This window comes from Gopherus flavomarginatus, chromosome 3 (genome assembly GCF_025201925.1).
Source record: "Gopherus flavomarginatus isolate rGopFla2 chromosome 3, rGopFla2.mat.asm, whole genome shotgun sequence".
Taxonomy (NCBI): Eukaryota; Metazoa; Chordata; order Testudines; family Testudinidae; genus Gopherus; species Gopherus flavomarginatus.
In genome coordinates, this window is record NC_066619.1 from 262672379 (window position 1) to 262685863 (window position 13485).

General features: G+C 40.3%; 1 protein-coding gene across 1 annotated transcript in view; it reads left to right on the top strand.

The window, feature by feature from the left end:
• The window catches only part of SORCS2 (sortilin related VPS10 domain containing receptor 2), an 859447-nt gene that overhangs the window by 611383 nt on the left and 234579 nt on the right, over window positions 1-13485 (top strand). The window lies entirely within an intron of this gene.

Genomic DNA, 13485 nt, shown 5'->3' on the forward strand with positions numbered 1-13485 from the left:
GTTCTCAGCCCACCAAGTTTCAGTAGATATTGGGTGGAGGTCAGGATGCAGCAGCTGTCTGGGAACACTCAAGCCTAGGTTCAAGATGGGACATCACACCTACACACATTCTAGGTACTACCGAAATGCTGATAAATAATAATGATATCTTTAAAATGAAACACATGATGGGCACTTTGCTCATACTCTAGAAAGATGAGGTCAGATTCTCAATATGTTCCATCAACTTTGCGCAGTTCAGGTAGCACAAAGAGACCAGATTCTGGCTGTAATTGTTCAGTGGAGAATTCTCCTGGTAGATGGGAGTACCTCATTGGCAGACAGCTTTTCAGTCAACATCATCCCCCCACAACATGCATAAGGAAGTATGCCATGTAATAAAGGTGTGTGAAAACAGAGGCCTTGCTATGTTGATCCTCTGTTCTTTAAGTTTGAGCAGTTCCCGGGCTGTTCTAACTGACATCAGGGACAGGCTAGCACAGGATCAGAGCATTGTAACTGACTCCTTGGCACTCCACTCCCACACCTCCTGTGTTGAGTGGAGTTCAGATGCCAGGAATAATTGAGCCAACAGTATGTAAGGTGAGAGGGGATGGGCTGAAGCAAATAAGTGAATGAGAAGTGAAGCTTATCATGCATCTTGCAAACTGCATTGCTTTTGTCACTATTTTGTAAACTTCTGTTCTTTTGTTAACACTTCTGAAGGAACCTAGGGTTTAAAGGCCTTTGCAGGCAGGAAACGAAGGGAAATGTGGGGCAGATTGGGTGAGGGAATGGATTTCAGCAGTAGGGAGCCTGTATGTAAAGGGTTATGTTGTGTTATTATTTAGTTCCCAGTAAAGCCAAACCCCAAGAATGAGATGATATTGGAGACTAGCTCAGAGATTGTGCAGTGTGGAGAGTGGAACAGAGATTCGGAAGAAGGTCTGGAGGTGAAAATAGGAAAAAGGGATTATTTGTGGCACGTGTGCCAAGGAACTGGAGCATGAGGAAGAAGAGTAAAACTTACAAGACCTAAGAAGTACTCTGGAGCTTAACTATACAGAGCCCTGAAAGCAAGGCAAAGGTAAGCATTTTATGCACAAGATGATGGAAAGGGATGTGAAGTGGAGCTGGACTTGGCAGAGTAACAGGTAGGATAGATGATATTTTGGATGTCATTTTGATAGACTGAATGTGAGAATGCAGGGAGAGGGGAGAGAATATCTGGAAGTAGTTAGACAAACTTGACATAGCCTCACTATTCTCTTTGGGCTGGGCTCCTTTCTTCTTTGGTCTTCCATTGTGTTCTATTATGAAATTTGTGCAGCACACAGAAAAGCAAGGCACCTGGCATGAATATTTTGCCTGCAATGGACCAGCTGCTTCTGAGAGTATGTGCATTTTTTACTGTTACTCAAGTATAGCTGCTGCTGACTGTGTGCTTTAAGAATAATTACTATTTTTTCACTTTAACAGGATTCTTCCTGAAGAAATCAGAGTATTTGTATCTGTGTTTCTTTCCCAATGATTTCGTGCATCCCCCGTGCATTTGAATTGTTCATTATCCAGATGCTACCTACATTAAAAGCAAAAAGGTAATCTACCGTGTAGCCTGACCTAGTACTCACTACAAAAATGAACTACATTCTTCCAAACGATAGCGAATAATGTGGGCTTGTCTCATGGGCCTTCCCCTGAAAATATTATACACAGCTTATAAACATCACATCTGTGTGCATGTGCAGTTTGCACAGATGCCGTTTTGTATAAAGAGCTGTCTTGGTGGTACTGGAGTGAGTCAGAATAGCACTGTAGGAACCATAGACCATAGTCACTTCTGAATTCAGACCAATTTTTTGGCAGGGGAGGGACGGGGGGATGAATGGAGAAGCATGAATCAATACAATAAAAGCAAAAAATACCATGCTTCTTTTGAGGCATGTTCAGATAAGCACCTGGTGAAGCTGACAAAAACATAGTTTCAGATCCTCCAGCTGGATTTGCACAAGTGGGCTCCTGCACCCGTGTGTTGCCCATTGACTCCTGTGTGGCTTCAGGAGGGCATACTTGTCTGCCCATATAGATCCGTTGGTATGATTGGAAACTGGAGGCCTAAACCCTATTGAAGTCAATGGGACTTAGGTGACTAACTCGCTTAGGCACTTCTGTAAATCTCACTGGGTGCCTATTTCCATCTTTAGGCCCCTAAATTCCTCGATAAATCTGATCTAAAATCTGATCTAAAAGCTCAGTCCTGCGCACAGTTACTGTGCATAACCCCACTAGAACTACAGGCAGGAATAAATGTAAGCATGATAGTAACTAGTGGATCAGGCAACAAGGCTTATCTCTTTTCACATTCTCATTTTTTACTATTATAGTTGCTTGTTTGTCAAGCATTCACAATGTGCTGTATACAAGGCACAGTAGAAAACACGACCTTTACCCTAAGGAGCCTGCAATTGCAGCCCAAAACTTTCAACTGTTCCCTGATTTTTGATGCCTTAAATTTTCTGTATCTAACTTTGACTTTGTTTGACCTGATTTTCAGAAGTGCTGAGCACCTAAAACTCCAGCTCAAGTCAATGAAGGCTGTGGGTGCTCTACACATCTGAATATTAGAAACAAAGAAAGATGGGGATCTCACAGCTGGACTGTTTTGCAAATCGGGCTTTACATACATGGCCAAGAAACAGACTTAAATATATTGGGAGTTCCTTCTTACTATAATTAGAGCATCTCTTTTAAATTGTTTAATATGATTTCATAACAGCCTTTTGTCAACGGTTAATGTTTGTCTTGCAGGATGCACCTTTCTGGTGCTTGCCTACTATACTATACTATACTATACTAAAAACTTTCATGCTGTTGTGGTGATTAAGCTAGGATGACCTAGGCTGATGCATCAAATCAGCTGGGCCAGATTCTCAATAGACTTCAGTAGAACTATGTTCAGTAGAACTATGTTGATTGCAGCAGCTGCAGATCCAGCCACATATATTTTAGAGACAGACATGACCAGAGGTGCTTGGAGTCCTGCCCACAGATTATACACAGACTTCTAGATTAGTCCATTTCTCACATATAGAATATCTATTATCATTAGAATGTCTCTCTCCAGGCAATCTCCCATAGTTTAGCCCCTATTTCCTTTCTGCTCCTCTGCTCCATCTCCCCCTCTCCCTTTTTCCCAACCCGACGTTTTTTCCAGATATTTTTTTCCTCCCTGCTCCTATTTTTAAGTCTCCTATAAGTAGAAGAGAAATCCAATAGTATTCAAATCAAACCACGATGTTTGGGTGGATTCAAAATTAGGCAAAATGTGTTCACACCTCTTTAGCATTAAAGATCTTGGATGTGCTAATTGTTCCTGTTTCTGAAAGGTTTTCTTGCATGTAGGTATTGAATCACTGCAGGATCTTTTGAATAATAAGGGATAATTAGACCACTCATTCTTTCTTAGTGTACCTTGAACATCTGCAACATTCTAGGCATACAATATTGCTGTAAAAAAGTCTAACCAAATGCTATAGGCGCTTTTTTGTGATGCTTCTTGCAGCACCTTTGAACTGTGAACAAATTAGACTTGAGTTAATCCAATGTGAATGGCCGTGCTTTTTGTTCACAAAGGTGTTCTATGATTCATGAGCTACTTTGCATCCAATTCTAAAACTTCTGGATGATCAAATTAACAATGCTTTTGGGTTTGTGGAACACCATTCTGTTCAATAGCCAATTCAGTAAGGAAAGGAGTGTAAACAGAGTTAATATGAGGGTAGGTATTGTGCACAACTAAAGCTCAAGTGCTAGGAGCTTGTGATCTTTAGTCTTGAAGGTCCCAGGCTGTTGTATGACCATACTGTCCATATTTCTGTAGCCATAGTTTACTACAAAATGGGACTGGAACTCCTGTGGTCCCTGGATACTCAGGTCCAGCTTATATAATATGCATCTTAGTGTATGTGACTTTGTGTCCCTCTCATAGTTTGGCTACTTAATGGTAGCTAATTGAGTTTCTTTAGCTCAAGTGGCAGATGCTAAAGATCCTAGATTTGAATCCATGACTTATATTGTACAGCGCCTATCACGGTGGGGTCTGGGTATATAACTAGAGGTCCTGGGTACTATGGTAATACAAATAAAAATCATAGTAGTAATAATTGTGTTAAGATGTAACTCCTTGTGTATTGTAAGATGTTCTGTATATAAACAATACGAATTCAGTCCAGTCACTAGTGGTCCACAGAGAGCTGATTGGGGACATGTTACTGCATTCCTTCCTAAATTACATTTAAAGAAGCTAAAAATACATTAAATACATTAAATAGTTTCCTAATATTATTTTTTCCATGTAAGCAACTAAAGTTTCCTCAGGGGCATTATGTGTTTATAAAAAGGAGGAGAGATTGTCCATGTGACTGTGAATCAGGGAGGAGTGGCCTACAGCACAGTATCATTATTTAGATGTGGTCCATGATATTAAATTGTTTAAGAAACCTCATAATAAATGACTGGAATGACCTGCTTCTGCAAATTGTTGTTTACTGTAATTGCATATCAGGAGCAGCATTTGTATCAATTAACATCTAAGAATGTGGCATAGACAGTTGGCACCATTTTTTCAATTAAAGAAAAGCTGTAGTGTAGTAATAATAATAAAAGATTTTCTAATCTTTACATCCAGTTTCAAAGGAGAATTAAATCTTTAATAACTTTTCAAAGATATGAACATACATAAAAGAAAATTAAACAATGATGCAGGAAGCTGCCATCTAGATAGCTTGATTCCATAACTTGAGACACACAAAGGGCAGTATGAAAACATAAGTGAGATAAGAGATTTTCAGAGGCATCAAAAAATCAGATTAGTAATTTCCCAAAGTGTTTGGGCGTTCAGATCTGGGATTTGGTATGGGTCCAGCTGCAGTAAATTGCATGTAATGTAAGTCTTGTATTGCATTCTGTACTTTAAGCTATTCCCTAACAAATATCAGGGAATTTCCCCTACATTGCCCTAAATTTGAAACTTTTCTTGTGCATCTGAATGGTGAGCAGCACTTTCTGTGTGCCTGAACGGAAGTACAGTATCATTCAAATGGCTGCTGTCACTGAGAGATACCAGCACTATTTACAGTAATGGAGGTTCTGAAACAAAGGCAAATATTCCTCAAAAATTAAGAATTTCCTAAAACACGCTCTATATTTTTATTTAAAGTTAGGCTGTGCTCTTATTAGGGCCCATGTGTGTGCAATGGAGTGGATGAGGACAAAAGAAGCCTTGCATTTGGTATACAGGAGCTAGGCACAATTGCAGTCCCGGTTCTCTCCTGAGCAGTGTCATACTCTTGCTAGCAAGTTAAAAAAGTATGGATTGGATGAATAGACTATAAGGTAGATAGAAAGCTGGCTAGATTGTCGGGCTCAACGGGTAGTGATCAACGGCTCAATGTCTAGTTGGCAGCCGGTATCAAGCGGAGAGCCCCAGGGGTCAGTCCTAGGTCTGTTTTTGTTCAGCATCTTTATTAATGATCTGGATGATGGGATTAATTGCACCCTCAGCAAATTCACGGATGACACTAAACTGTGGGGAGAGGTAGATACGCTGGAGGGTAGGGATAGGGTCCAGAGTGACCTAGACAAATTGGAGGACTGGGCCAAAAGAAGTATGATGAGGTTCCACAAGGACAAGTGCAGAGCCCTGCACTTAAGAAGTAAGAATCCCATGCAATGCTACAGGCTGGGGACTGACTGGCTATGGAGCAGTTCTGCAGAAAAGGACCTGGGGATTACAGTGGATGAGAAGCTGGATATGAGTCAGCAGTGTACCCTCGTTGCCAAGAAGGCCAATGGCATATTGGGCGGTATTACTAGGAGCATTGCCAGCAGATCAAGGGAAGTGATTATTCCCATCTATTTGGCACTGATGAGGCCACACCTGGAGTACTGCATCCAGTTTTGGCCCCCCCAACAACAGAAGGGATGTCGACAAATTGGAGAGAGTCCAGTGGAAGGCAATGAAAATGATTAGGGGACTGGGGCACATGACTTACAAGGCAAGGCTGAGGGAACTGGGCTTATTTAGTCTGCAAAAGAGAAGAGTGAGGGGGGATTTGATAACAGCCTTCAACTACCTGAAGGGGGGTTCCAAAGAGGATGGAACTAGGCATTTCTCAGTGGTGGCATATGACAGAACAAGAAGCAAAGGTCTCAAGCTGCAGTGGGTGAGGACTAGGTTGGATATTAAGAAACACTATTTCACTAGAAGGATGGCGAAGCACTGGAATGGGTTACCTAAGGAGGTGGTGGAATCTCCCTCCTTAAAAGTTTTTAAGGCCCGGCTTGACAAAGCTTTGGCTGAGATGATTTAGTTGGTGTTGGTCCTCCTTTGAGTAGGGGATTGGACTAGATGACCTCCTGAGGTCTCTTTCAACCCTAATATTCTATGATTCTATGTTCCCACTCATGCTTTCTGGTACTGTAGTTATCCTTAAACGGGAGAGAGGAGACCGGGTCATAGGCCTCATCCATTTCCATACCAGCCAGCAGAGATGACTTGCTGCTAGAGCTGGTAATGAAATAAAAAAAGGTGACAAAAAATTAATATCTTGAAATTGTTTTTATTTCTTGTGGTAATTGTTCGTTTTGAAAAAAGGCTATTTTCCTATAAATATATATTGTTGAAAAAACTGTGATCACATCTGTTTGCCTCAAAGTGACATGCACACTGCACCCTTCTACGGGATGGTACAGCATGCAAGGCTACGTCTACACTACAGCATAAAATCGAAATTATTAAAACCGGTTTTATAAAACTGGTTTTATAAAATCGATTTTATGTGTCCACACTAGGGCACATTAATTCGGTGGTGTGCGTCCATGCTCCTAGGCTACCATCGATTTCTGGAGCGGTGCACTCTGGGTAGCTCAGTAAAAGAATGAGACCAATAACTTAGATTTCCGTCCACACTAACCCTAAATCGATATAGTAATATCGATTTTAAGGTTACTCCTCTCGGGGAGGAGTACAGAAATCGATTTTAAGAGCCCTTAAAATCAATTTAAAGTGCCTTGTAGTGTGGACGGGTACAGCATTAAATCGATTTAACGCTGTTTAAATCGATTTAACGCTGTAGTGTGGACCAGGCCCTCGAGGCATTCTTCGTATCAGAGGCTCAGTGCTTTATGGTGCTCCCCCCCAGCTCAATCGGGCTCCACACTGGCCCCAGCGGGAACCTGTGCCTGCAGGGCATTTGTCTCTTAGTAAATGCTGGCTTATCTATCCGAGGCATTAGAAGTTAATCTCTGCATTCTTACTGCTTGCTGTTTTAGCTTTCAACTGTGGCTTTAAATGAAATGCATTAGTCCCATTTGTATAAGTGTCCGACATGAAATGATTCTATCATGATTAGAAAGGTAAATGATTGATTTATTTTTTCCATTCAGTAATTTGACAAATTGAATGATCAGAGTTCATAATTAAGAAATTAGTTTCTTGGAAAGCTCTGACTTCAGAATTAATGAAGTAAAGACCATAGAGTTTACTGGGGATAGTCACATCTCAGTGAACATACAAGATACTAATTACTGGTTTAGAGCTGTGTGTGCTGTGACGTGTGTATGAACCAAGGCCCTCTGACAAGTTAAGAGCCATCTGAGAAACCTAGTGTTTGTATTGCCTTCTCAGAGATTGATATTAATTGTAGTGTTAAATAATATTCTTTATTATTTGTATTACCGTAGCAGCTAGGAGCCCCAGTCCTGGACCAGGACCCCTTTGTGTGAGAAACACAAAACAAAAAAGAGACAGTTTCTGCCCTAAAGAATTTAGAATGCCATGCTGCACCCTAGTTTGCTTTCTGCCAAAGTTTATTGCATGTCTGTGATTTGTCTTTCCTGTGAAGACACTATTTCACTGCATGGAAAACCATTAATAAATACACTTTATCTTTTAAAACTGTGAAGGTAAGGAAGGTTCCATTCATAAGGGATTTCATGTTAAAAATAATGAAATTTCTAATCCTAATTTTCCTTGGTAAAAATAGTACTAATATTGGCAAGTAGTACTGCTTGGTACATATCAAAGTTGATTTCTATATTTTGGCATCACAATTGGGTCCAGTCTTACTAGTAATCAGTAGGAAAAATTGGAACCAGTACCAATCACATTAGCGCACAGTATTTTTTCCCCAGTATAGGGTTCTGCTTACTGAGAATACAGATCATTAATATTTTCACCTAAAAATAGCTGGAAACTTTCACTGCTAAATGTTGACAGCTCTTGGCTACTCCTGTGGCTAACAATCAAATAATCAAGCTAAAGCTTGTCAAACTAATTTTATCAACTAAAGTCTTATCCATCTGATAGTCTTCCTTTTTAACATATCCTAATTGAAATTGAATTTACTTGTACTTAATTTTAATTACTTGTTCTTAATTTTAAAAAAGGAAAATATTGTTTCATCTTGTAGCAGAACCTAGCAACTTCTTGAAAAAATGATTTCATGCAGGACAAAGATAAATGCTCTTAGTTTTGAATTTTAGATACGTTAGTAGGAAGGTGTCATGGAGGCTTTGATTGTAACACCACAGGTTAAGGCTGAATTCTGTTTTGCACTTAAATCAGGGATTGAACCTTTTTGGGATTTTTATGAAAAAAATACAGTATATGCTCCTGAAACGTAAGCACTTACTCTGAGTACAGAATACATTTTCTGAATATATACATCTTCAACCCATTAGTTTGTAAATAAAAGATAATTAAACACTGAGTCATCTAAGAAAATTAACATCCGTGTCAGTTTATTCTTGTATCCAAATAAATGTTCCATGCCATTGAAATTAATTGAAATCTTACATATAGGACATATTTGAAGAAATTAGGTTGTAATTAAGATAAGTTATTAAGTATTGTATCTAATTATGATTATGTAGGTTTATATACAGGCTCAGGTCAACAGCTCAGATAACTTTTTTTAAATAGGATAATTGTGACAGAGATAACTCAAACAATCATCACTCTTCCTTTATAACTAATTTTCATTCAACAATTCTGTTGGTTGTAATGACTCAGTGGCATGAGGAGGCACATGTCAAGCGTTCTCATTGGTAGTTTACTTGGCCCAGCTGTTAGAACATAAGAACGGCCGTACCTGGTCAGACCAAAGGTCCATCTAGCCCAGTATCTGTCTACTGACAGTGTCCAATGCCCCAGAGGGAGTGAACCTAGCAGGCAATTATCAAGTGATCTCTCTCCAGCCATCCATCTCCATCCTCTGACAAACAGAGTCTAGGGACACCATTCCTTACCCATCCTGGCTAATAGCCATTTATGGACTTAACCTCCATGAATTTATCCAGTTCTCTTTTAAACGCTGTTATAGTCCTAGCCTTCACAACCTCCTCAGGCAAGGAGTTCCACAAGTTGACTGTGCACTGCATGAAGAACTTCCTTTTTTTGTTTTAAACCTGCTGCCTATTAATTTCATTTGGTGACCCCTAGTTCTTGTATTATGGGAATAAGTAAATAACTTTTCCTTATCCACTTTCTCCACATCAGAGAATATTGCTATTCTTTATAAGATTCAAGGCCTGTGTACTAGCTTGGACTTGAAAGGGTTCCCATGGCACTGTTGCCTCATCTCTTCTGTGCTGGGAAACTGAAACAGGAACTCATGGGTTCCCTTGAAGCACACAGTCATTGGCACTCAGGTGCTGGGTTCTCCTGCCCCCCTTTCACATAATGCCAGTCGCACTACAGCCCTCTAAAACAATAACTCAACTATAAATTAAAGGTCAATTTTTGTGGCCACTTTGCATTATTTTTATGCAAATCAACTGTAAACTCAGTTTAGCGTGCTCTGGCTGCTTTGCACTGTAGTGCTTTGGTGTTCTAGTGAACCTAACTCTACCCTGTAGGAATGCTATGTGAGAGGGAAATATGTCTTTAAAACCCAGTTTAATCTAATCTGGCCTCACAAACAGTAAAATGTCTTAATTATAATCACATGGTTATTGCAAGACATCACTATATGGCAGAGTTAAGTTTGTTTGGGTTGTTAACTGAACATTTCTTACCTTAATAAGTTTGGATTTCTTTTAAGTACAACATGAACTCTGAATTTTCAAGGTTTATAACATTTGGTTTAGGGATAATTACAACATCCCTGTAATTTTTTTCTCTCTTAAATTACTGGTACTGTGAAATGTAACTCATTGTAATGTAGTTTTTGGTCTGTGAACTTTTATCTGAGACTCTATGAAGGAAGATAATAAATTAGTTGTGCAGATGTTTACGGGCAGTTCTTCTCAAGCTTGAGGAGTAGCCTGGAAGAACCAAGATAGTGCTTGTTTGGAAAAAAAATGTAACAAGTGAGCAATGGAGGCTGGCCTCATTGGCCAATCCAAGGTGAAAGTCTGCATCTCAATAATGAATGAGAGATTATAGGTAAAGTGGGGATAGACCATGAAAAGCCTTGTAAATAAAGACAAGTAGCCAGGGCAGGTGCAAGGATGTTTCGCGCCCTAGGCGAAACTTCCCCTTTGCGCCTCTCGAGCCCTGTGGCAGCTCTCCGCCCCCCCCCCCCGCCCTGAGGCACCCACTCGTTGCAGCTCCCCCCTCTGCCCTGAGGCACCCCCCCATGGCAGCTCCCCCCGGCCCGGGGAGCCGTGCGGCAGCTCCCTATCCCAGCTCACCTCTGCTCCGCCTCCTCCCCGAGCACACCATTGCTGCTCCACTTCTCCCACCTCCCAGGCTTGCAGCGCCAATCAGCTGTTTGGCGCCGCAAGCCCGGGAGAGAGAGAAGCACAATGGGGCGGTGTGCTCAGGGGAGGAGGTGGAGCAGAGGTGAGCTGGGGCAGGGAGCGGTTCCCCTGCGTGCTGCGCCCGCCCTTACTTGCTGCAGGCGGCCCTCCCCACACCCCCTGGTCCCTCCACCTAAATGCTGACAACAACGGGGGTGGCTGAAGATCTGGCCGCCGCGGTCGCCACTGAAGGACCCGAAATGCCGCCCCTCACATACTGGCATGCCTAGGTCGCCTAATGAGTTGCACCGGCCCTGCAAGTAGTTCATCTTTGGTAAGATAGAGAAGGGAGAGCCAGTGATGGGATGCAAAGAAAGAGGTGACAAGTCAAAGCAAAGGGCCAGGGAAATGATCTTTGTGGCAGCATTCCGGATGGATCTGAGCGGGATACACTGCATTTGTCAAGGGCAGAGAGAAGGATGTTTCAGTAATCATGACACAAGATGGTGGGAGTCTGGATGAGTACTTTATCTGCCTGCATGGCTGGATAAGAAAGGCCATACCTTACAGATGTTATGTGGAAAGAACTTGCAAGATTTAGACATAGCCTGGACGTGAGGACCTAGAGAGAGGTCCAAGTCAAAGATGGATGCCTAGGTTACAGACCTGAATCTAGCTAAGCCAATGCAACTTCCTAATGCAGTTGATCTTAAATTAGCTTAATTCGCAACTCAACTGGTTTAACTTAACTTGGTAATTTACTAACACAAACCATCATGGTTTAAGAAAGAGTTAAACTGGTTTAAGTTTGTATTCATTAAACAAGTTTATGTATCCATTTAAAATTGATTTAATTAAACCAATGCAACTTTCCCCATATAGGTAAATCCACAGATGGGCACCAAAAGGTTAAAGCCAAGATTTTCCATAATGAGAGTACTCAGTATCAGTGAAAATCAGACTCCTTATTTACATGCCTAAATGTGAATTTAGGAGACTAACTTTAGGCCTCCTTCTTAAATCTTTGCCTGACGACTTGCCCAAGGTCACACAGTGCGTCAATGGCAGAGATAAATAGAACCCAGGAGTTATGTTCCCAGTCATATGCACCAACCGCAGGACAATCTTTCTTCTCATTTCCCTACTTAGAGGATTGCACTCCTGCATTTAACTTTCCATACCAGTCAGCAAGATAAAATTATTGGCTGCAGTTAGTGAAATGTACTAAAAGGATACTGAAGGGTTTATGGATGAAAACTGCTATAAAAATGCTAAGTTTTATTATTCTTATTTATTATTTGCAAACATAAGAATTCCATAAAGTTTATTGGTAAAGGAGCCTTAGCACAGGACTTGAGTTTCTGATTGTCTTTTGTGTTCCAAATGCTTTATTCATCAGTTAAAATATTTAGTTAAAAAGTGGTTGCTAGCATGTTTCTGGTAACATGGAATTGATTCTTGAGGGGTGGGTGGAAATTAACATATGAATGACTAGTTATGAAAAATCATCCTAAACGAGCAACATTTCCTGCTGCCACTCTTGGCCTCTGTTCTTGAATAATGGTTATAGGGCTCCGTGCCACAAATATAAAGCAGCACCTGTTAGTAATGTCAGGGCTACATTATGGTCACTGGCGATTCTGCAAGGGGTTTTCTTTCAATGACCAATCATATTCACTAGTTATTGCATAAGATCAATTTTGAGGTCATTTCCTATTTTTTAACTATAGTCTTCCTTTCCTTCTCTATCAGTTAGTGTGTGTCTGTTTTAAAAGGGCAAGGAAAGGGTTGTATTATCTGTAACCATTCAGAATGAAAAATTCTATAAATGAAAGGGCATATTCTTTCTTTTAGACTCCTGCTGATTTAAATGGAAGCCGTATCCAAGAGCTGGACTTTTCACTAAGAATTTAAATCATTGTCAGTTAAGTTGAGCGGTTAAATTAAGCAGTTTATAAAGCTCTGCAAGACTAGAAATACATGTAACCAACAACAAAAAAACAGAACTCTCATCTTCACCTAGACCTGATCATGTTCCCTTACAAGACAATGCATACTTTATATTGCACTGCTTTGAAAATAAAGTGTTTGTTATTATTACTACTGTCAGATTTTATTTCTTGTACAATTTACAATACCCCCAGCAGGAAGACATTAGGAAAAATTCACTCAGAAAGTCACGGGGTCCATGGTTTTTAAAAAATAAAAGTTATAGTGCAGGTCTATTAGTTGAAATAGTTCACCTTTCTGTACCTCAGTTTTCTCGTCTGTAAAATGGGAATAATGGTCTGTACTTACCTTTGTGAAGAAAGCAATTTGAAAATTTACAGGTGAAAATACTATGAAAATATTATTACTGTTATTAATATCACCACACTGAAAACAAGATATTACATCACCGTGGCAGCTAACGAAAAAGAAACAAGACCCTGAATATGTAAAAAATGTATGCAAGGGATATATTTACCTCACAGTGCTAGTGAGCATTTATGTGACTAAGGTGCCTGAAGCAGGAGGGCATAGGGGATACAGTTGTATTCTATCCTCACATTAGATTAGAGGATAAAATGATAATCTCTCTCACATACATTAGGATGTGTAGCAATCTGCCAAATGCTTCATTTTTGGAATGTCATTTGTCCAAGAAAGAAATAGAAATCCATTACATAATTGCACTAGTTCATAGTTGTTAAGGCTAAATCCATATTTTTGTGGGGATTGCCATACTGAAACAGATCTTCCACTCCTGTTGCCAACTACGGC